The 18,775-nt window shown below is 44.4% G+C and overlaps 1 protein-coding gene across 2 annotated transcripts in view; it reads left to right on the top strand.

The window, feature by feature from the left end:
* HTR2C (5-hydroxytryptamine receptor 2C) overlaps positions 1-18,775 on the top strand; it is a 284,555-nt gene that overhangs the window by 15,987 nt on the left and 249,793 nt on the right. The window contains exon 1 of one of the 2 annotated variants that reach the window (XM_080365988.1): positions 1-18,775. This exon is cut by the window's left edge and continues 15,987 nt beyond it. The gene's annotated coding sequence lies outside the window, so the exon portion shown is untranslated. The other variant, XM_080365987.1, reaches the window with a different exon arrangement.

Genomic DNA, 18,775 nt, shown 5'->3' with positions numbered 1-18,775 from the left:
GGTGTTGTGACCTTCCAGATTTGTTTTCTGCAAGTCCACTGGCCCACACCTAGTGAACTTCTTGGCTGAGCACTACATAATTGTGCAGCAGGCTGAGGTTTCTGTCCTAGGCCAGCTGAATAGCTTGAAGGATTAGTGAATAGGAGGTAGCCAGAACAGGAACAGTGGCAACATGTTTGGGTAGAAACTGTAGTCTCGAGCAGTTTGCATACAGCCTCCGAGCTGCGTTATTTAGAAAGGGAAATGTTCTTTCTTCCTTTTTATTGCCTATGCAGCCCTAATCCTTCTTTTTTATCAAATAGTTCATTTCAGCCCACAGTGTGGCTTAGGCAAAGCAGTCTCTGTGCTAAACCCAGCTCCCTTTGATACTCAATGGGGTTTGTTTTCTGCTTTGCTGCTGCTGCCCATGAAGCAGTGATGTCCATTGCTGTAGGTCCTGCAGCTTCAGACTGGTGTTTCTTTTCCTTGAGGACTGGTGCTGTTGTTCACTGCAGATTCCCTCATGTCTTGCCTGGCTCCATAACCTTAGAGCACACATTTTCCTTTGTTTACTGCCCGCTGGCACCTGGAAAGCAATTATCTGTTTCTGTCCGCTGAGTGCCTACAAGCCCCTTGCTTTCCTGCCTCCCACGGTTGACTGCTTTTAAAGAGAGTGCTGTACCCATCAACAGGTGTTAGCAGCATCTGCTATCAACATGGCATCACCCTCTCAGCCGAGCAGCATCCTGCCAAAAAGCTGGCACTCACTTCATTATGCATACTCCCCATCTGCATGCAGATTCATTTAGCACCTCTTGCCCTAGTGGAACTGGCACATGTCTCGGTGTGGGCCCAAAGCCACCCAAGCATACGGGCTTGGTCTGCTCCAAGCATGTGCAACAGAGATAGTGCGTTCGTAAAACAGGAGCAGGATTCCCACATAGGAAAGGTAATGCAGCTTTTGGGCCTAGGACTTGCTTTTTAAAACTTTGTGGGTTGAGTATGTTCTGATCTGTGTTTCTCTGGCTCTTTTTGGTATTATTTAGTGCTCTGAAAAAGGCCTAAAGGTCTATGTCAGCCCTTTTTCTTTAATCCTCAAAATGGTTTTCCTATTTGGTTAGTTTTTTACAAACAAAACTATTAAAAATTGGATTGCTAATAATGTATGTACAGAGGAGCCTGTTTTCTGTGGGTAATATACTATACTGAGGATGTGCGATGGCTTTTGTTATGTTCCTGCCACGTCTTTGTTGCTATGCTGTGTCTCTCTGTGGCTGTTGAAATTGAAAAATGCTACGGAGTCATCTGTTTTAACCCATTTTCTGCAAATCCAAGTAACTTCTGCCCATCACTCTCCCCTTGTCTGTGGGTTTCCCACTGTTACGTACTCCTAGGTCCTCAATGTGGTCTCTAAGCAGAAGTGCTTCAACTTAGTACTGATCGAGGTTTGCATGTGTTTGGCAAGACTCAGTTTGTTCTCTGGATGGCCCTGTTCTACCCCTTGTACAGGGCCACGCCCGTCCCATCTGAAATGCCACATCTGTGAGTATATTTGTCACCTGATGCAGAAAAAGTGGAATGATACTTCTGATGAGATAAGCCCATGCACCTGAACCACAAACCACCTGAATGACAAAACTCCAAGCCCACAGGACTGTGCAAATGAGGGAAACTTCATATGATGCCCTTAAATCTTCCTAGCCTTTTCTGACTTACTCAAAGAGAAGCCAAAAAAGAATATTTCCTAGACATCATGGTCTGTCTGACCTGTAGGACCAGCCATTTGAATGGCAATGAAGTTTTCTCTGAAACTTGTGCAAAGACATTGGGAAATATGCTCTGAATTATTTATCTTTTGCTTACTCACTTTTGGATCCTCAGAAAGATTCTGTTCCATCTGAACGATTAAGCAGAGTGCACAGAAAATTTGTGGTGTGGGGGAGGCTCCCTTCCTTACTTTAAAGGCAATTAACAGCAGTGCTACCCCTCATTAGCCCTGTTAGAAGGGAAGTTACCCTGTTAGACTCCACAGTAATCCCTCCTGGATTTCTGTAGGTAAGTGCATAGCTTATCTCAATGCTCATCCCTTCCCCCCAAAATCCCTTTTTAATTTTTTTCTGGTGTCAAAAATATTGGGTTTGGTTGCCAACTTCTTTTGTTAAATTTAGTGCAGAGCCAACCACAAAAAATTAGGTCGGCTGTAGTAGTAGTATTATGTATGATGGCCTTTCCTTTGGAATTAGTATTCCAGAAATCCTGTTTTAGTAGTTGTACTGAGCAGAAACTTTTAATGGGATAATATAGATCCAGTTGGGACCAGCAGAGCTTGCAAGTTACGAATCATTAGGCAGCATTTGCAAGGGGTGGCCTGAGCACTTCTATTGTCCAGGCAATTTTGGATCAATCAGTTGGATTTCTGCATTGACCTTTAAAATCGTACTTGTATTAAACATCCATCTGGGTTCTGGTAGCATGATAAATCTGAAGGACTCTGTCAGGCTTTTAAAATATATGTGGTGCATAACAAAGTGTTGCCTTCCCCCTCAATTATTTGTGAAATGTTTTGCGTACTTAGTAAATGTACCCTTAAAAGATTAGCTGAAGGCCATACTTTTCCCATGGGAGACTGTGAAAGGAATTAAATGGAAGCATTAGTCTGAATTGCAAAAAATAACCAGTTGACCAAACTGAACAGGAGTGACCATACTTAATCCTGAATGATTCACCAGTGCTAGTATAAGCATTCAATGTGCTAGGTGGAGCTAGCATGACATTTTTAAAGCAGCAACAGAGAAACCCAGTCCCTCTGTAAAAGGACAACATGTGTATATATTTTTAGATAATTTGCTGCTAAAATTAATGATAGGTTTCACCCCACCTGCCAAACTTCTTAGTCATTTTCCTTCTAGCCCCTGTTCAGATAAACCTTTTTAATGCTCTTGGGTTAATATCCAGCCTGAGCAATCACAATGCACTGGTGAATGCAAAGGGACTGGGAGAAAAAGTCTGCTGCTCTGGCCAGCTGGAAAGTGCTGGACCCTCCACCTCAGCCCATGGCTGGAGCAGCAGCTGCGGCACCCATGGGCATCCCCAGCCTTATGCAAGGTGCTTGTCTGCTTGAACAGCAGAGATCAGGACACCGTGTGCTGTGTGAATGTGCTGACCATTGGGCTTCTTTGCTCTCACTGGTAGCCACTGGCTAAGAGAGTATGAAAGGGCTGTGGAGGAGAGGACAGGATGCCTCCCAATGTATCATAGGTGCAGAAGGGGACTATGTCCTGCTCCCTGTGCTCCAGGAGGGCTCTTGGGTGCACGCAAACCCTTGAAACTCCCAGGGAAAATGGGGAGTGCGCAGAGCTGTCCAAGTGAGGACAAGGCTGAGGCAAAGCTTGCCAAGGCAGTTCAGAACAAGGTTTTGACAGCTACTGTAGGAGAAACTGTCTCCTCAGCCCCAGGAGGTGCAGGAGGAGCTGTGGTTTGTCAGCTGTGATATCTTGCTCCTCTCACTTTCTCCACTGGGGTTTCTGGACCTTGCTGATGAGTCCAGGTTTAAATAACCAACCCCTTTGTGCTCTGATTCCACCAGGCGCTGCCCTGGAATATGGATGGGCTCATGCTGTAGCTGAGAAGCAGAGGGACACCCCAGCATGCAGGTTCCTAGTGTAGTTTTGTGTGAAGAAAAGGCTCACTGCCTCTATGGTCACTTATTGTCTTTCTGGTGCTAATATTGGTTTAATTTTCACGAGGTCCTTAATGCCAATATGTGAGAGCTTGCATATGGAGAGGTCTTGTAATTGGTATTTAGGGCAGTGGATTCCCAGGGAAGGGATGCTGCATCTGGGAGCAGCAGGGCAGGGCAGGGTAGTGAGGCAAAGGAAAGGTAGAGATTGTGCTGTCTCCATCAGAGAGATGGTTTCCAGAGATGGAAGAGGAAGGTGGAGGAGTGAAGCTAGTGGTCTGAAGGGGGACTGGACAGGTCCATTCCATGTTGCTCAGTGCGAAAATTTGAACTGAAATCAGATTTATCAAATTTTGGCAAATGTATGGGCCACAATTCTTCCAAAACCGTAAATGAGTAAAACAGGTATAAATAGAAAATTGAACTTGAATGTAAAGTTTTATGAAACTATTGAATGGAAGAATTTCATTAGGAAGAAAATCCCTGGAAAGAACGTGAGGTGGGGAAGGGTGCCAGAAGGCCTCCAATGGCTTTGATGCAGCTCTCTGTGCCACTAGGTGCTTTCTGAGTCCCGAGCCTTGTGCAGCTGTGATCACCGCTGGTGGCACATGAGCTCATCATTCGACACCAACTACAACGTTTCTTCAAGAGCTGCGTTCACAACGTTTCCAGTTATTTGTATCTCCTAGATGACCACAGACCTTGGTCATCATGGTTGCCTAGACAGACCTTTCTGGTTTTGGAGTCTGTGATGTTACAGACAGATGCTGACAGGGTCTATGTGGCATCACCATTTTCCACAGCACCAGAGGTAGGGACAGAACCCATGTTTCCCAGCTTCCCGGTAGCAATGGGCATTATTTTCCTGCTTGCTCAGCAGGAGAGATAAAGGCCCTGGACCACGAAAGTCAGATCTAAAAGTAGCATGTTCTTTCTATGACTTATCAGCCATTCACAGCACATATGGCCAGAAAGGGTTTAAATAATTCAGTCTCACTCCTTTATAACACAGCTCAATTTAACCTAGTTATCCCTACAGAAAAGCTATTACCTATGCTTATTTTCTTAAAATATTTCCAGCTGCAGTTTGCCTGCACCCAGAAACAGATGATCTACTGCTTGGAGTTTGGAGTTTATATCAATATTTAATTGTTCTTGCTGCACCTGACTCACGAGAATTCATCTTTCAATTCTCAGGTGGTCAGTCTTGCCACACGTTGTTACAGCCTGTTTTCCATTTGGTATGTTTTGGGTTTTTTATTCGTAGTCGTTACTTTTGTTTTGTCATTGAACCAGAAGAAGCACCACCAGTCAGAACCATGGCCCTCAGCTGCTGAATGATGCCTTTTCTTTTTTGCAAACTCCATTTCGAGATAGATTCATTTGTACTTGTAGATGCCATAGCTGGTTGTGGCTATAGGGTTCAGTCCAGATGTCTCGTGACTGCACAGAGTGTTCGGTATATAGAAGATGATTGTTTGGTGAATTATTCCTGTGGTCCTATTTCAGTGTTTCGTTTTTCAAATACATTTGAAAATTTCAGAGAAATAAAGACTGACTTCTCAAAAATAGTTCAAGAAGAAAGCCTCAATAAAGGTGAAACTAGGAAGCTTGCTAAAGGCAGTTGGGAGGACATTCTAAGCCCTGGATTGTTCAAACATGCTCTTTTGACTCTGTGCCAACATACTCATGGAATTCTGCAAACTCTTCTCACAGTGCAAATGCTTTAATTTCTAAATCACAAATATAAGGAGGGCTGTGAAATTCTAATTTCTCAATACAACAGAATATTTTCAAACACAACCTAAAAACTGATTAAAAACATGCTGAGATTTTAAAGATACATAAACAGTTATATCTGCTTCTAAACAGTCCAGGTGACAAGGGTGTTTTTTGTTTTGCAAATATGGTGTTTGAAAGGGCATTTAGGTCTCTTATGTCCCTAGCTTTTTACTCCAGTAAACTCCCATTCTGATCTGTGTGTGTCTCTTTGGCTAAACACTGCAGACTGGCCCTGGGATGCTTCCCAGTGAGATGCTGTAGCATGACAATGGGGCTTGGATGCTAGTGCCTTTTTTGAAATTCTGAAGTTGCCCCAGCGTAAGCATGCTTCAGGATTGTCGGTGCACCATGCTAATGTGTGCAAGTGTTCAAACCTGCCTATGCTTTAGTTGCTCCTTTTGTGAGCTTTGCTGGGAGTTAGTTTCCGAGAAAGCTGTACATTAAGACTCAGTGCCGTTACTTCTCTGCCTCCGTGCCCTGTTGTCTGCTATTGCACCTGAACCCCTTCTCCAGCCCTCTCTTCTGGCTGGAATCCCCTTGCTATCAGTCTGGTGTTTCCTAACTGTAGACATCTATGGGGTTATGGCAAGTGCTCAGTAGCTGGTTACTAGTGGGGTGGATGAGAAAAGCTGAAGAGCAGTTGGTGGTACAAATTGTTTGGGAGCTGCTCTGTTAGGCACCCTGGAGAAGAGTAAGCGCAGAAAACCCTGGGGTGAAAGGCTTGGCGAATCCCCCAATCATCTCCTTAATTTATTTGTGCCTAAGAGCTTGTGGGGAGTAGAGAATTGGGCAGTACTCTTTACAGTTTTGGGGCATGTGGTGAAATATCCTTGTAAGAGAAGTTACCACTATTTGGCAAATTTTTTTTTTGGAAGAAATTTTCAGTTCACGGTCTATACAGGACCTATTCACTAAACTGGGTATGACTCTTACTGCACGTTTCAAAAGTGGATGCAAGGCTCAGGAGGGACAATCTTCCCACCTGCTGCTTACACAGGGTATTCTGGCTCCTTGCAGTGTTGCTGTTGCATACGCAGGAGTTCAGGTGCTTGCCCATGGCAGTATATATGGTGGCCCTATGCAGTTGCTTCAGTGCATGAAGTGCAGAAATAAAACTTCAGCCAACCCCCATCACACTCTGAAGGTCTGAAATGATTGTGCTGACATTGATTTTCAGCACAGAAGCCTTTTCCTTCTAAGGATTTTCTTACACATGACCTGAAGGATGTGCTGGCAATAGATGTATGAATTGTTTACCTTCCTGTTACAAATTATGATTACGTACAAATTGGTAACAGTGGATTCCCTTAAAAAATGGACAAAATTTAGTATAATTGCAACATAAGTTTTGGGTCTTGCAGTTTTTTGTAGATGTCTTTAATGATTCAGCTTTCTATAGTATGACACCTCATGACATGATGTCTTCCTTACACTCAAAAATCTTTTTAAAAACAAAGTCTCATATTGCCCTGAGTCAACGACATGATGTATTTGCTGCAGCTAAGCGTGGCCCACTTCCACCCTCACACACATGTGCAGAATTCTCAGTGGCAGATCTGGTTGCTGACAGTAAGTTGTGACCCTACCAGCCTGGGTTTTTCACACCAAACTACTCTATTGCACACAGTGGAATAACTCAAATCAGCATTTGATCTTAATTTAATAGGCAGCACTTTCCACTTAATTTAATCTTGATTGACCATTCAGGTCCTGCACTTTACCTGTGGGTAGAATATTTCTATTCAGTATGTTGCAGGGGACTGCCACACTTCAGGACAGGTACTTGTAGCGACGTTATGGTAGTCACTATGCTGCATTTGCTTACTAATCAGATGAGTTCATGAAGCATTATACTTGAGAAATCCTCAGCTATGCTCTGTAGAACAGATTTGGTCTTTGATACTCGGGGGAAAAACTTCAGGAGTATAAAGCCTCTGCTAGCATTTTGATTACTACTTATACACATTTTGTAGGTCTGGTGGCAGAAAGGTTTTATTTAAGATGTGCAGTGCTTAATAAAGACAAATTTAAACTAAATCACTGTGGTATTTTTGCATGAAGCTCCATGGCCTGGAAGCAGAGAAATTTGCATTGCACTTGTCTCATCAGGTGATCAAGTCTTAATAGCCCCTCTGTACTAGCACTGCATCAGCAGTAACTCTTCAGTGGTTCTGTGTTAATGGTATAAAGCCTGTCCCTTTTCTTTCAGGCTATTTTTCAGACAAGCCTTGAAGTTAAACTATGCTTATCTTACAGCTTCTTCACCATAGTAATTCATTTTGTCTTTGTGTGCTCAGGCTAAAATGTCCACGCTGCTAATAGCTTTCCTCACAGCGATGGAGGCAGGTATTGATCAGGTTAATTTTGGTGCCTCCCATGGGCTTGGAGAATCCAAGGTGTTAACATGATGCAAAGTGGTTTAACAAGGGCCAGGGCTTCATATGATTCCATCCTGCTCAGAAAAGCATGTTGTGTACGGCAACAACCACTACCGAGAAAAAAGCAGAGGTTTTTAGCAGGGTAAGTTCCCTGTTTTACAGGCTTCTAGAGGGTGTTGGGGGGAGCAGGGGAGGGAAAAGCTTAATGTGGGCTGAAGTTACCGGCATTGTTCCTGTTGAATCTGAGCTCTGACATACGGAAGGACAAGCCAGAGTATCCCAAGGCACGCAGAAGAGGGTATTGGGAGAAACAGAGAGAGAGCATGTGGCTTTCAGCTGGTGCACAGCCCGCTGGCTGCAGCTCTGTGGCAGGAGGGAGGTGACTGTGGCACCAGATGCTACAGTCAGTCTGAGAACTCCTGAACTCATCACAGCTTTAGCATGTGTGGCACATTGGATTCCAGTGTCTCGCAGCTCCTGGCTTTGAGAAGAGTTGCAGAAGGCATATCTTTTCTGAGTAACGTTGGGGTGCAAACCTGCACCTCTGGCGGGAGCAGTGCCACTAACCGGCTCTCCTGCCAAGCCCAGAAGAGGGGTGCCAGGCCCTCCTTGCCTGCTGGGGATGATGGCTGGGGCCGTGTGTGGGATATGGCGAGGGAGCGGCCAAGCTGCCCCACATCTGACTGGGATGCTGGCAGAGGGGCCGGTGATAGGGTGAGCATTTCAGCTGGGTGACAGGGACATGACTTGGCTCCTGGGACAGTGGTGGAGATGCAGGAGGTCTCACTCGCAGTCCCTGATTTAGGGGCTTTTCTGCTAGCTGCCCCTTCCCTTCCTGGCTTCTGGGGTGCTCTCCTTCCCCTGCCTTGGGCAGTGCTCCTGCCCGGGCTTCTTGGCTGCCTGCAGATGGGTGAGGTGCTGAGGCTGGAGCTGTGGGTGTTTGCCTCTCCAACAGGCACATGTGAGCAATGTGCCTTTAAGACTAGCAGGAGAGCAATAGTATCTCCCTCCCTCCTGTTAATTGTAGCATGTTTTTCAGCCATGCTTTCCAGTCACATTCGCAGGCTGTGAGAGGGAGCAGCGCTGAAGCTCGCTGGCTGAGTCCCATCCAGACGGTGTGTGCTCAGCCACAGCGTGGGTGCCTGCAGGTGATGGGCAGCGCCTGGGGCTGGAGAGCTTTGTGCCAGAAGCAGGATCCCTGTGTGCCTGAGTTTTGGTGACACTGCTGGGCTCACCACGTCACCAGTGCCCCTCACCTCCTCGCCTGTGTGGCTGTGGCCTCCAGCTGCAGGTCCAGCGCTGGCTGCCCACCCCAGCGGGCCCTCGCAGGGGCTCCTGCGTTAGCTATGAGCGGTGCTTTGCCGGTGCTTGGGGGTGGGTGATGCAGTGGGAGCCGCGTGGTGCCTGGCTGGGGCTGCCGTGGGCTGCTGTGAGAATGCCTGGCTCCTCGAGTGCAAAGTGACTGCAACTAACTCGAGGTTGGGACTACTTCTTGGAGGATGCCCTGTGTGTCTCCAGTTAATCCTCTCTGGCCTCACCGCAGAATGTTTGGAATTGCTTGCTCACCCATGCCGAGGGGGGACAGAGGCATAGGCCTCCAGAGGGTTAAGAGCATCTGCCTTTACGCCAAGTGTTCGAGCAGGAAATAATCTGCAGAGATACATGTGCAGCAATTCAACTGCTGCTGCTCTCCCAGGCTGCCGCTGCTGCAGTTCGGTGTGTGAGAGAAGCCGTGCTGCTCACAGAAGATGCTTTCTTGGTGTGTCCGATGCACCGGGCATGGCAGCAGAGCCCCGGCTGTCTGAGCTGGGGTAAATGTCTCCATCCAGGAGGAATTATGTTGACTCGCTGGCTCTGTCGGCTCACTGAGGTAGGTGCTGCTGCCTGTGCAATATGCCATGATCTCTGTTGGGGGGATACAGTCCTCATCCTGGGCTATAAAATTTTTAAAAAAATCTTTCCATGGGAACAGGGTTTAATTTGCAGCCTAATGCCAGACAGAAATATGTGTCTGTGGGTTTTGTGTGTGCAGCAGGGAGGAGAGAGCAAAGGATACCTCAGTGATACCTTTAATGCCTGGCTATAAAGTTGTTGCACTTAATTGGAATGAACTTACCTTGGTCTCTGTGGAATGCACCTGGGAGCTTTTGCTTCTTCCTGGCATATGACCTTTCGAAGGAGTTGGCTGCAGTATGCTGGGTTGTGCTTCGGTTCAGAAACAGGGACACAGTGCACTCTACAGGTCCCTTCATTCTGCTCCCATGGATGTGGCGAGGACAGAGGACACCCACATGGAGAGAGAAAAGGCTGTCGACAGGGAGGTGCTGTTTTTTGGAGGAGTGAAATTACACTGAAAGGAAGGAAAGAGATGCTCTTCCCTGAGGAAGAGGGAGTTGTAAGGTCTTAAGGGTCGATCTTGGTGTTTAGAAGTAGAGAAGGAAATCGGGTTTAGAAGCAGCCTATGTGAGTGTGATGGTTGTGTTTTGCTTTCCCAGCTCTGGAGAGGAGTTTTGTTCATCTCTGCTAACGGCTTTACAACCTGCAACCTTTGCTTGAGGATTTTTTGCACCAACACCTGGGAGACAAAAACTGTCAGTGGCATGACATTTCCTTAGGCTTGTTTAGGAAGGTGCCTTCCTGGGAAACCCCTAACAACATCAGTAGCAGCTAAAGCTGTTCCTTTCTCACTGGCGGGGCATGCCTTTCTGGTTTGTCTTGAGACCTCCAGTGGGAGCTTTACTCTGTAAAGCTGAAAGGGAAGTTTTCAAAGAATTTCCCCTGGAAAAGCAGGGCGTTGGGCGTTGGATACCTACTTGATTTGATTCTCCTGGTTGACCTCGTATGTTTGCATGTTGACACCTGAGCATGTGAGTGCAGATCCTTCCAAGGAAACCTGGCTGTACAGAATAGGTAGGTGCTGCCTGGATTGCGTGCCTGGATCACGTGGGATGTTTGTGCATGTTTCTGGCATTGCAGATCTATTAAGATAGCACAGCTAACGGTGCCATTGCTGTGTAACAGTTACAGAAGTGTTTCTGTGGCATCCTGGCAGAACAAATGTGTCATTCATAGCTGCACTCTTGAGAAAAAAGAGCAGGACCGTCATCTGCACTGCAAATCTTTTTAGTCACTTTTGTTTTCTTTAGTCAGGGCTTCCTGACTGGAACGTATCGCAACCAGAGTGGTTTGGTCAGAGCATTTCTTCTTGCCTCCTCAACTTCCCCAGGGCTGTTCCGCTATGCTTGACTCAGCACTGACATACCTCGTAGGGAAAGCTGGATGAAGGATCCCCCTTTTTAGCTGTAATTTGGGCCCAAATGCAGGCAAGAATGTATCCTTTTTTTGCAAGAACAGGACACTTGTGCATCCTCCTTTGGGATCCTGTAGGGAAGACCTCTGCTGGTCTGCAGGACCTCTGTGTTGGAAGTGGAGGAACAAAAGTGGGTCTGGTAGATTTGTTGCTGTGTGCGAATCAAGAAGCCACAACCCTGCTGGGGATGGAGGCTGCGACGATGCCTGGGGAATAGCTGCTCCTCTCTGTCCTGGGAAAGAGAATCCCTTCTTACTCACACACTAGGTAGAGCTGGGCAGCAGTGCTCTGTAGCAACTCTTGTTTCTCCCACAAAAGAGGAGAAAAATCTTCTGGCTTCATTCAGAGAGGTGAAAATACAAATGTACGAACACCCAGTGGAGTCCCACTGGTGTTATACTGGTATAAGGTCACCTGAATGACTTCTCTCTAGAAGAGCACTTATAAAAGGCAGTGAGTGTTAAATAATCTAATTGCCTGTGCAGAAAACACTAGAAAAATTATATGTTAATCATCCCATTTACTGCTATTTGCACAGAGGCAGAATGGTCATTAGAACTGGCTGAATTAAAGTAAAATGCTTCTCACAAGCACAATTTCAAAATTCAAAATTAATTTGGTGGCAACTGTTTTGGTTGTCTTTGTGCCCCTATTCCAGCAAGTGCATTTTTCAGAAAGTACTTTTGTGAAAATAGAAAATGTGGGAGCATATTCACATGTGATGTTGTCTGCAAGAGTGGTCAGGAATACGTGCCTTACAGCCGTGCTCCCATCCACTCAGGAAATCAAACCAGTACATTTGAACTACTGATTATTTCTGAGCAACCTTTCTGCTCAGTAATAAAGTTTTGCATTAAGCTCTAACAGTGTGGAAGTTGAGAGCTATTTACTAGAGTTATTAACGGTAACTTTGAAAATTGTAATTCATTAAATGGGGGCTGGTCAGCATTGCATGTCACACATGCTGTACTGATACCTTCCTTTGCCTGACAGTCACGTAAATGTCCATCTTGCAGAGCAAGGGGAGGGCCCTCCTCGGCATGTTCCACGGGTGCTTTGCTGCAAGATAGAGAAAAGCCTGACATTCATATGGGTCCAGCAGTGGCCTGGCAGCAGCAACGCTGGGATCCCTGTGGGGTTTGCCTTATACATCAGGTCCCATGCCTGGCAAGCCACGCTGGGACGGCTGGCCAGTCGTGTGCTGCTTGGCGGTCACAAGTGGTGCAGGGAATGGACAACAGACAAGTGCAATGGGAATAAATTAAATCTTCAAGAACTGTTTGCTAGGGAGTGATTCCCCTGGTTTTTGTAGGGAGGTAAATGAAGATCAGTCATTAGGTGCTTGCACTCTTTCAGTGACTGTTGTTGCATTTTTAGGATTTGGACACTGCTTGTAAACCAGCTAAAGGTGACCAAAGCCTGTCATCCAGAAACTGTTGAGTTGGAGAAAAAAATGCCTTTCTGATAGTGCCTGGAGTATCTTTAAGAAACTGTGCTACCGCATTTGAAATCTATCTGGCATTGTACCACTTACAAAATGCATTCACAGTAGGTGGTGGCATCAGCCTCCTCTTAGTGAATGCAGATATTTATATTATGCAAAAGGTTTTCTCACTTTGCTGCATTCAGATGATGACTGGAGATACCATTCTTGTTAGATGAAAACTCAAGACTGACTTCAGAGGTGAATTCAGAGAGCGATTTCTATTTAATATATATAGCAACAAATAGGAACAAAGCTGCTTAAGGATTACTTTAATGATGAATTATTATATGGCTCTCACCAGTCTGAAAAGCAATAAAAGTCAAAACGGAGTGCTAGGATTTAGTCATTTAGAAAATGCATCGAAAGGGACCTGTGTTGTAGAGAGGGTTTTACACCACATCAAAGTAAAAGTGTTTTGTGGTGTAAAAGCATCAAGTGACTTTCTACCCAAAGGTAAGAAGCAGCTGCTCCCTATTGTTTATTATTCCAGAAAGTTATTTTCTTTGGTTGTTAGTAACTTTTAACTATTTTTTTTTAAACCCTGACTGATTTCCTCCCCCCACCACCCTGTTTCAGGACAGATGCTGTCATAGTACTTTTTCTTTTGAATGCTATAATTTTTATTACTAATCCTAATTAAACACTGTAATTTCTGAAAATCAGATTAATTTGAACCATCAGACCAATGCAAATTCTGTAATCATCGGAGACCATAAAATGTTCAAGAGACTGTAATTTTACTACAGAGCTGTAGTGGCATGTGTCCAAGGATCTTGCTACCTTTGTTCACATGGCATGCATCGTAATGTGAGCACTTCTGCGTAGTGCAGCACAAATGCAAATGATGCGTTCCTCAGCTGTTGAATTGCACATTCTAGCCATGAGTTAACAAACCTTAGAAAAATGACATCACTTCTTTCATCACTGAAATACTTTTCCCTTGCTATTAACATTGTATGAATTCTGTGGTATCTGCACAACGGATAAGGGAGCAGATAGAGCTGGGAAGTTGTTGCACACCAAAATTACACTTTATTTGTGAGCTATGTAGTAGTGGACACGATACAGGTAACACTACTGTCACCCAAAATTTTTCTACCTTTGGGCCACAGTCCATGAACTCAGGTTGCACAGAAGCTGGTTTGATCTCCAGCCAGGATACGAGTTGATCATCACTTCAGTCTCCTGGGCAGCGGGACAGATACTGTGAGGTTCTGTTAACGTGGTTCCTTTTAGACATTATTTTGGTCTTTTGGTCTTTTTTTTTTTTTTTTTTTTTTTGCCACAGGTATTAGGTAGCAAATAATTAATTTTGGTTCCATATCAAGCAGTGGCAAGGTTGGTCTCCCTGCTCTGTCCCAGTTTTATTTCTGAGGTGGTGACATTAAGGAAGATCTCACTGGTCATTATGGATGTAATTACACAGCACTGACTGACAGAAAGGCGTTAATCTGATGCTGTAAACATCTGCACTGGAGTTCATTGTTTAGACTTCCTTCACAGCAGAGGAAAGAGGTGTGCTGAGGGAGCCATTACCCCTGCTTATTTTAGGACTCTACAATAATAATGAATCGCAGGCTAGAAATGCCCAGTCTAGTCTCTCTAGCGATGCAGATGGAACCTGCCTAAGAGGCTTGCGAGGATGGCTGCAGCACCAGGTGAGATGAACCCCACCAAGCAATGGTGGCTGGTTTCAGTCCTTATCCAGAAAATTGCTCAGCTCCACCTGGGCTGCTCCAGGCTCCTTTGAGGGGTTTGGTGGAAATGAAAGGCATGGTGGGGGATTTGACCCTGCAGGTTTAACTCTGCAATAGGAATTATCGAATGTGGCTGTGAAGTATGTGCTGCTGTTTGCCACTGAGCATCCCAGTAGCAGGTATCCCTTAGTATCTGTTCATGGGACCTGATATTACTACTTGATTGTAAATACATTCTCTTTGATCACTACTACAGGTCATGCATTTTGCCCCCTGTTAAAGAGCAACAACATCTTCTAGACTTGTATGTTTCAGGCTTTATGGTGAAACTGAAGTGGGAAAATCCATGCCAGTTTAGAGACTGATGTGGATGATACTTGTTTGTGTCACGGGGTTTTGCAGATCTCCTGCTCCTGCCCGCTTCCCCACCACCTTGCTTGTACGCAGGGAGTTACTGTTGCAGAGAAAGACTGGTAGTGTGAGATTTCTCCCATAAAACATTTTATATTTGGGATTTACCCAGCAGGCTTGTTTCAGCCAAAATGTGGAATTCAGGAGTGTGTTTTCATGCCAAAACTTGCAGCATTTGACCATGAATGCCTAACTCCATTCTTTTTCAGCGTGTGCAACATCCAGGAAGCTCTGGGCAGACAAGTATGATTTTGTAACAGCTATTGCTTGCAAAAGAAAAAATAAAAAATATTGCATAAGCATATTAATTATCCATAGTTTAATGTATATAATGGTTTGCAAACAGTTATTGTGGACATTGTTATCTGAAAGATTATAAATTTAATGGTTCTAATGGGGGCTATTGTAGGTCTACTGAAGCTCTTACAGTTACTGCTTAACTTTAATATATGGTCTATTTGAAAAAGCCTGTATTTTTAGATTTTATGGTACCCAGTATTATGTGCTTGGCTTATGACAATAAAATCATAGTTGAATGCTGGAATGAATGTGAATATATCTATAACAAGATCTCTTGTCTTGATAACTTACCTGTTTTAACATCACCACCTCTGTTTTCTAAAATTGTTTGCAAATGGAAAGCCTCTTGTAAGCATGTAAATCGGAGCATTGTGGTGTGAATACGGCAAGTATTCTCTAGCAGTCCTTGGCTCTGTAAGACATACATGATTTTTAGGATCATGCTTTTTGATGTCCTAACACAGGCTACAGAAAATCTCATCCAGCAATTTCTCGTTGCCTTTCAGAAGCATATTCAGCCTTTTTTAACAAATGCAGATAACTGGGACTTAAAGGTTCCTAAGGGTAGTTGTTTCGGTGAATAATCATTTCCCGTGATTTTAAAAAAAATAAAATATCCAATTTGAGTTTATTTCCTTGTTCCATATGTTGAATCTGCTTCTTCCTTTGTCTGCTTAGTTAAGGGACCTGCTAATAATGGAAATAATTTCCCATGATGTGGACAAATCATTGTTCAGCCTTCTTTTTGCTAAAGTGATCATATCATTTAAACTCTTTCCACACAATCTGTTTTCAGGCCCTCAAACTGTATGCATTTCTCTCCCAGTTTTTCAGCATTTTTTGGGGCTGTGAACAGCAGAGGTAGCTATTCTGGTACAGCAGAACACCCCATTCTACTAATATTCTCAATAGCACTGTATACAGAATATCATTTTTTTAACCTTCGTCAGATTTGCTTCTCTTCAAACATCCAAGTGTGTCATTAGATCCTGTAGTTTCAGCATGGCCCTGGGACCTCATGTTCCATTTATCTGCCCTGAGTCCCATATATATTTTTAAGTCTCTGATTTCCAACATACAGTTCACCCCTCTGTAAGTGGGGTAGATCATTCAGCATTCTTTGATCCTACACAAGTAGAAAGACTTGTGTTTTCCTTTGTAACAGTCTCTGATCTTTGACAGGGATGGGCATATGAGGGGGACTGAGTTGTTTGGCTGTAGTCATCTGAGTTTGGCAATATTTGTCACTTAAGCCAGTTCTAAGCTGCACTGAGCTGAGAACTTGTCTCTGTAGTCCCAGTTAAAAGCATTTCCATTCACTGATGTTTCTTCATTAGAATTACATCTTGTTGATTATCGGTGATTTTTGAAGTGTTCTGCAGTAATGTCATGTAATGGTATTCTCACAGTCAGTATGTGGTGTGTTGCTGAGTTGTTTGCAAAAAACAAGCCTGTAACACTGGCACAGCTGCTATTTTTTTTGCCCCTCAACCTGCTTTATTAAGCGTATTAAAAATCATTTCAGGATTATCCAAGAGGACTGACTGAAGTTCACATCATATGCAGATACAGAGCTCCTTGCAGTTGCAACCCTCTACTGCTTTCCACTTCCTGATGGCCATTGGATGATACTTTCTGCAAGAGACTGAACAGATTTCTGTTGCTGTTGTGGTATTCATAAAATCACCCATGACAAAGATAAAGCAAATTACAAATCTGGTGTTTGAGCACTTTTCTATTTCCCCATACTTTTTGTAATTTTGGGGTTTCCTGCTGGTGCTCAATTTACTTACTTTTAATTCCCTAGGAGTTCAGTCCTCTAGCAATTAATTTTCCTGTGATGTTGCTCTGGGGCTCATGTTTAGGCTAGACAGCCACCTTGATCACTTACAGTTGCTGGAGTAATACAGCCCTTTGTGGTCCATCAAAAACTCGACTCTTCAACTCCTCACCTCACACTGCTGGCATCCAGGTCTTTTCTTTAGCTTGATCATCTTTTTTCCATTGCTTCTCCCTTGAGGTACTTTCCTTCCAGCAGGAATATGGAGTAAAACCTTTCCTTCTCGGATTGTTGTGGTGTTGCTTTCTGTTTCCCACCCCTCAGTACTCACCCTGGTATTTCTTATGTATTTGACACCCCTTGTCCTTATCTCTGGGTCTCTATGATTCCACCTTGATTACTTTTTTCTCTCTTTTTGTCATCTTCATTTTTTTTCACAGGTTTTTCTTGAACAGGCCATTTGTTTCTTTGACATAACAGTTACTGACAGCCTGGTATCCTGCCTCCAACAGTGGCAAATAGCAGATGTTTAGAGAATAATATAAGAAACAGGGTGAGAATATAATAACCCTAATATATCCTGCCAGCAGCAATCAGTATCACGCATGCCTGATGCTGTGAATGTGTTTAAGCACAGCCCAGTGGGGGATATAATGCCTAAAACCATGTGGGTGAGGACAGGATAATTTTACAAGATGGCAAATTTTCTTGTGAAACTGCCTGTCGCCAAACGCGCTGCCCTCTCCTCGCCTGGCATTGCTTTGCTGAGCACAAACAGCCACGACAAGCTCCGTGCTGTTCCTGAGCCAGTCCTGCAGTTCATCTGCGGGGCTCCTTGCACCTGACTGAGGAGGAGCTTGTGTTTCCCTCCCTTGGAGGCTCCTCGAGGAGGTGATTGCAGTGTGGCGAGGTGAAGGGAGAAGTTCTTGTGTTTGGTTATGAGCCCTTACGTGATCGTGCTGCCTGGCAGATACCTCTAGCTTTCAAACTGACTGGTTGTAACAGAAGCCGACACATCTGGAAGTGTGATGTTGTAAAAAAATTTGTGAAAATCATGGCTGCATGGGGAAGGGACAGACCCCAAACAGTATCCCTCACCTCCAGAGAGGTCACAGGTGTCTGCCTGATGCATGGCAGGGCAGCCCAGGAGCACCACCAGCATGCACACGGTGGCCAGGTGACCGGCAGCACAGGCTGGCCCCAAGCTGTGTAGCTGCTCTTCTTGATCAGTGGTTTGGAGAAGCAGGGCTTCACATACAGCGCATGGGAGGCTGGGAGGGTTACCAAGATGTGGACTTTGCTATGGTGTGATATTGAGCTGTATTACAGCAGCCAGGGTTTTCGGAGGACGTATGTGGGGGATTTGGAGGGATTTTGCTGTCTGCATCTCCATGACTACTTTGGGCTTCATTCTTTATTTCCAGATCATTTGTTTTATGAAAACTTCTCTGGTATTCCTTTAAATCTGTTACGAGATCTGAACTGTATGAAGCAAGTAGAAAAATACATTTGATTTTTTTTAAATGCTAGGTTTGAAGTTGCATTTAAAAATATCTCTATTAGCAAGTAGAATATATTATCCAGAACACTGAGCAGCTAAATCAGAGGAGTGATGTTCCAGGCGTTAGACCTCTAATTACTAGTTCTTCAATTGTGCTCTTTCTGTTACCATCAGTACTTTAGCAGCCAACATACCACAGTTTGATTTATTCTCAGCTGATGGTCAGCTTTACCGACAGAATTATTTTATTTCAGAGACATATTTTCTTCACAGGGTGTATTTTCTTTTGTGGTTGTTGCTTCGTTCATTACTATCTGCAAAATTTTTGGAGAAGTCCTTGGATCTTTCTCAGGATAACATATAAAACACCGATGGGAAGACACAGACACTTCATTGACATGACTGGTCTTCAGTACTCAGCTCTTCACTGTTTGACCTCACCAGTAAGGACAAGAGTTCTCTGTTCATATAA

The sequence above is a fragment of the Falco punctatus genome (assembly GCF_963210335.1).
Source record: "Falco punctatus genome assembly, chromosome: 15".
Classification (NCBI taxonomy): Eukaryota; Metazoa; Chordata; class Aves; order Falconiformes; family Falconidae; genus Falco; species Falco punctatus.
This window is presented reverse-complemented; position numbering and strand designations above follow the sequence as displayed.